Source organism: Echinops telfairi, unplaced genomic scaffold (assembly GCF_000313985.2).
Source record: "Echinops telfairi isolate 266 unplaced genomic scaffold, ASM31398v2 ScPeMD7_70;HRSCAF=299, whole genome shotgun sequence".
NCBI classification, from domain to species: domain Eukaryota; kingdom Metazoa; phylum Chordata; class Mammalia; order Afrosoricida; family Tenrecidae; genus Echinops; species Echinops telfairi.
This window is the reverse complement of record NW_022103968.1, coordinates 383,659-389,182: the sequence shown is the minus strand read 5'-3', so window position 1 is coordinate 389,182 and position 5,524 is coordinate 383,659. Positions and strand designations below refer to the sequence as shown.

At 56.2% G+C, this 5,524-nt stretch overlaps 1 protein-coding gene across 6 annotated transcripts in view; it reads right to left on the bottom strand.

Moving 5' to 3' along the window:
* CALY (calcyon neuron specific vesicular protein) overlaps positions 1-4,371 on the bottom strand; it is an 8,953-nt gene extending 4,582 nt beyond the window's left edge. For 2 of the 6 annotated variants that reach the window (XM_045291172.1, XM_045291176.1), the window contains exons 1-2: positions 4,278-4,345; positions 3,896-3,973 (exon numbers count right to left, since the gene is read on the bottom strand). The gene's annotated coding sequence lies outside the window, so the exon portion shown is untranslated. Of the gene's footprint in view, positions 1-3,877; positions 3,974-4,204; positions 4,225-4,277 lie in introns of those variants that run through there. The other 4 variants (XM_045291174.1, XM_045291177.1, XM_045291173.1 and 1 more) reach the window with 4 other exon arrangements.
* Positions 4,372-5,524: the final 1,153 nt, after the last annotated feature.

Genomic DNA, 5,524 nt, shown 5'->3' with positions numbered 1-5,524 from the left:
GGTGACTCAGGTTATTGTCCGCTATCAGGGAACTTGCATGCCTCCCAGAATAGTAATTGTCTGTTTTATTATATGAGACATTAGAGTGATCAAACTTGTTCTAGAATGAATTGTATTGCCCCTTTCTGTGATGTATGATTATGATGCGTGGTTAGCAATAAATAATGAGGCTCCCTGGTTCTCGGGAGGGTGGCTGGAGAAGGTGACTAAGGAGGACGAAGCAGCGGCTTCTTCTCTGAGGACTGAGCCCCCTCCACGAGGACCATCAAGCCTAGCTGAGGTGAGATATGCTACCATGAATTGCGTCTGACTCCATTACTTGACTCTATCTCTTAGCTCTCATGCTCTCTATGACTTTACTATAATCTCTACTTATTATCACTGTACAATTGCGCCTACCGAACCTGTGATATTTTGTGGGGTTCCCTCTTCCCCTTAACCCCACAAGAGGGGAAAATGAGGACCTAATGTTGGGGGTTTAAGTGGAGAGAAAATGTTTTGAGAATGATGTACAAATGCGCTTTACACAATTGATGTGTGTATGGATTGCGATAACAATTGTGTGAGCCCCTAATAAAATGTTTTTTTAAAAAAAGTCACCTGACCGCTTTCAACAAGAGCTGGACAATTATTTGATGGGCTCAGTGTTTCTGTATCATATAAACCTCCATGAGCACACAGTGGGGCAGAAGGGATCTTCCTTAACCTGTGGACAGGTTACCCACGTCCACACACACAACAAAAACAAACTAGACTGAGCCTCACTGCACCACATAGGTGACAGGGTTGCCTTTCTCATGAGAGGGACAAAAGTGACCTTTCTCATGAATTCTACAAATCATGGTACCAGCAGCATTAGCCAATGCTGTTGAGCAAGAAAAATACGTGATAGGTGCAGATAAGACAAGGTTGAGTACAACTCATCATTCACAGATGAAATGCCTTTTGTGTGCAGAAAATCCATGAAAATCGACAGGAAAGTGATTAGGTTTTAAAAAGAGTTCAGCAAAGTTGCTGAATTTTAGGTATTCAGCGACTCGTTAGATTTTTATATATGTATGAAAAGCACACTGCCACCGAGTCAAGTCCGACTCCCGGCAACCCTGTACAGGGTTTCTAAGGCTTTGTCGATTGCTATATGGGAGCAGATAGCCTCACCTTTCTGCCACCGAGAGGCTGATGGAGTTGAACTGCACACCTTAAGGTTAGCAGTCCCAAACTTGCCTGAGAACTCCACCAGAGCCCCTTTTATATATGTAGTTTAGCTATCAGAAAAGTTAGGGAATACGTTTTTAAAGATTCCTGTTAGGTAACATCAGAAGCATCAAATGCTCAGAAGCAGATGTGACACGTAGCCTACACCAGGAGGCGCTGCTCCAGAGCAAGATCAAAGACCATCCTCACCCTTCAAATTAAAAGGGACAGCCTTGACCATAGACTTCGGTAGGACGCTGCTGAACACATCAGCTCCTCCAGAGGTGCAGCTCCAGAGTCAGCCAGCCTCAGACAGACCCCAAGGGCATGTTTCTTCTGTGGACCTGACCATGCAGACTGACACAGGATGCAAGGAAGAGGACAAAGGAGACACCTTGACTGGCAGGGAGGGAGGGACCACAGCGCCACAGGGGCCCGGTTGTTACAAGCTATAGAATTTAAGCCATGCGGTGTCACTCTGTCACAGAGGCCCCCATGTAACACCCAGGCTCCAACAGAAACCCAACCAAGCCACCGCTGAGTCGCTTCTCAGAAAGCCAACACGGGAGTGCCAGGGGACTGCAGGTCTCTCTGCACACAGCTGACTCCGCCTTTCCCCTTGGCAAAGCTGGTAGCTTTGAATCGCTGACCTTGTGGCCCAGTGCTTAACCCACAGTGCCACCAGGGCCTCTTTACGGAAATACTGGGTGCTGTACAATACGCACAGTGGCGCTCTTCCTAGCAAGAGGGAACTGGCAGCCCCACCTGTCCACCACACGAACAGCTGAGGAGGCGGCGCGTGTTTGCACAGGTGCACAGAGTCATAGAACGGAAAGCCAGGAGCTTGCAGAGGCTCAGTCTCCCAGAGCAGTGTGGGCAGCAAGTGGCCTGGGACAAGCGAAGGCCTGCCAGTATCCAGGGAAGTGGACAGACCAGGTGGGGTTTGGCACCAAGTAGGTTCTTGGGGTCACTTGACAACAGCTCATAAGCTGTGTGCCTGTTTTATGTAAATTTCTGCATATTCCTTGTATTTATCAACTAAAAGGTTAAAACAAACCAATCACCCAACTTGGGGCTCCACGGGGCTTCGAGGTTCAGGCCTTCTGTCGTGGGTGGCCTATGTCCCTGTGTCTGCCTGACATCCTTACCCCTGCAGGCACTTCCAGAGGAAGGGCAGCCTGCCCAGTAGTCCACAGAGACCCTGCCTCAGGTAGGCACCTGCGGGCTACCAATGGATATGAACGATCCATCACCCACCCATCCACCCACGCACCCATGCATCCATCCACCCACCCCTCCGTCCATCCCTCCACCCACACATCCATCCCTCCACCACACATCCATCCATCCATCCATCCATCCATCCATCCATCCATCCATCCATCCTTCTGTCCACCAAGAACTCTGGCTCCACAGCAGACAGAGCCTGCACACTAGCTCACAAACGCTGCTCTGTCCATCCTCCCCAGGACCTCAGGTGACCTAGGAAGAGACCAGAGCAGGGAAGGGCCGGCCCCCTCAGGACCCAAACCAACTCAGATTCCGGGGAGGGGGCAGGCAGCAGACGATGTGGAGGCTGAGGTTCGAAGGGGGAGGGGGCTTTCTGGAGGCCCAAGCCGCAGTGACACCAGGGCAGTCAGAGCTGCAGAACGAGGGCAGAGCGGGTGCCACCAAACCTCCCCTGTCAGGACGCAGTTTCCATTGCAGGCTGACTGGGGACGGAGGGCGTGGGAGGGGGGCGGTGGTCCTGCCTGCCCACAGGCCCAGCCCCGGTCCGGCCCCCAACCCGCAGAAGGCCTCTCATAGGCAGCGTCATCACCCCCTCCCCATCCAAATGGAAATTCCCACTCCTCCATCAGACTGGAGCTGGGCCTTTGATGTCACTGCGGTTTCCAAGGAAACGGATCTGCGACCACGAAGATGTGTCCTCTCAGGGAACTGAGGCCCAGGGCGACAGGGATGCAGGGGTGGGGGGGGAGTTGGCTCTTGACGTCATTGGCTCAGGCGGAATGGGGGCCTGGGCTGTGCCGCCGCCCCCCCACCCCCATCTTGGGCTAGGCTCTTCTGGGACACAGATCTTGCTCGCCCGCTGCGCCCTCCCGGCATACCCCGCGGATCTCCTGACTCCGGATTCCAGGTGGTGGGGGTCGCGCAGGTGGTGGGGGCACCCAGGATGCGCCGAGACTTGTCACACAGCGCCCTAGGGCACTGCGTCACGGCGGGGACAAAGGTGTGCGTTGTCGCACCAGCCCTTTTCGGCTTGAGATGTGTGTGACAGCTGAAGGGAGCGCCTGCAGGCTCCTCAGGAAACCCAGTGAAACAGCCCGCTCACCCCCCACCCCCCACCCCGCCGCCCCGCCACCGGGTTTGGGAACCTGGCCCCGCTGCAGCCACCCCTTCGCCACCGTCCCTCAAATCTAGAAGCCTTGTCCTGCCACAGTACACAGCACTCCCCCCGCCCCCCTGCACCCTGTCCCCAGAGTCTGGAAGCTTTGCCCTGCCGCAACCCTCTCCCCGACGTCCCCCACGCCCTCCACCCCCGCAGCCACAGCTCCCGGCGTGGTCGACCACCTCTGGAGTCCTGAGGCAGACCCAAGCCTGTGGTCACTCTAGAAATGCCCCTCCTGGTACTGGCCAGCCCAGTCGGCCACCCGCCTCCCTCCAGCAGGCAGCTGAGCCCCACCTGGGCCCGCACCCACACCTTGGCACGCCGGCCTGCCGCTGGGGTTCGACGCTCTGCAGAGGAGGATCCGCTGGGTTGCAGGGGACCTGCGGACACCTTGGGGGGATGGGAAGGGCTAGAGGCCGAGAGCCAGCCACCCCCATCCCCGCCCCGCTCTGCTCCGGACGGTCTACAGGCTGGTCACCCTCAGGCCAGACCTCCCTAGGTCCCTCCAGGCCTGAGGACCCCCTCCCCACCTTCAGGGGCGCAGCCTGAGGATTCCCCCGGGACCGAGGCGGCCCTCGGCTGGGCCACTGCCCCCACCTCTTCCACCCCGTGTACACACACCTGGCACACGCGTGCACACACACAGCCCGCCCCTCACCCCCAGGCCACAAAGAGAAGCGTGCAACTCGCTCACAGCGGCTCCGGCGACAGCGGCGGGATGCGCGGCCAGAGGAGGAGGACGCTGGACCCAGGATGCGGTTCCAGACGCTTCGCGGCGGGCGGGGAGTAGGCGGGGCCGAGCGTCCAGACCGAGGCTGCGGTTGCCTGGAGACGAGGCGCGAGCAGGGGGTGGCAACCTTTTGGAAGCTTCCAGATACTCTGCTGCTTGTCCCTGCTTCCCCCACCTCAGGTCTGGTCCCCTGGTCCCCCAGTCCCTCCCCCGCACCTACCCCTGTGTGCGTTCACACGCACACACGCACACATACACACGTGCACACATACATATGCACACACACCACTCCTCACACCCAACACAGTCTCACATGCACCTTCTCATCCATCCTGATTTTCACATATGTGCCCCTCAGGAGCTCCTCCCCACCACCCACCACACAAACACACATTTTCTGTTTCACACAGCCTCACACACATACACAGTTAAACACACCCTACTCTTTACACACTGTATTCTCACACCCTCTTATCCACCTGATTTTCACATGTGTTCCGTGACAGAGCCCCCATCACCCTTTTCCCGTCTCACACAGCTACACTCACACACAGCTATGCCCCTCCCACATCAAAGCTCCTTCCCTGGACACCCCCATACTCCCTCACACCCTCTCCTCACATGCACACCCCCCCCACATGTATGCTCACCACCCAGACACACCCTCCCAATTCTGTGTCACATACAACCTCACACACAGGTTACTGTGCGCATGTTCCTCCCACGCCGTGCTCACCACACCTCACGCACTACTGTCTGTACACTCACCCTGTACACTAACCAACATCCTCCTGGGGCCCATAGCCACCCTCCCCCACCTCCCTGCACCATGTGCTCTGGGTGCAAACTGGACCACACCATCCTTGGGGCCTGGAGGTCAGTCATGGTCCTCAGGGTCAGCGCTCCTCTCCATCTCCTCCCTGTCCCTACACCAGCAGCTGTTTGCAGGGTGTGCAGGGGGCAAAAGCTGAGATCCCTTACAGCCCGCATGGCCATCGAGTGTGAGAGAGTGTGGAGGTTTAGCGTGAGGGTCCTGTGTGTGTGTGTGTGTATGTGTGTGTGTGAAGATGTGAGACTGTGTGTGAACGTGTGTGAGGATATGTGCATGTGAGCATTAGTATGAGAATATTGAGAGTGTGTGAACATTCTTGTGAGAGCATGTCAATATTTATGCATATGTGCATGTGCGAATGAGTGTGTGGATGTGTGTA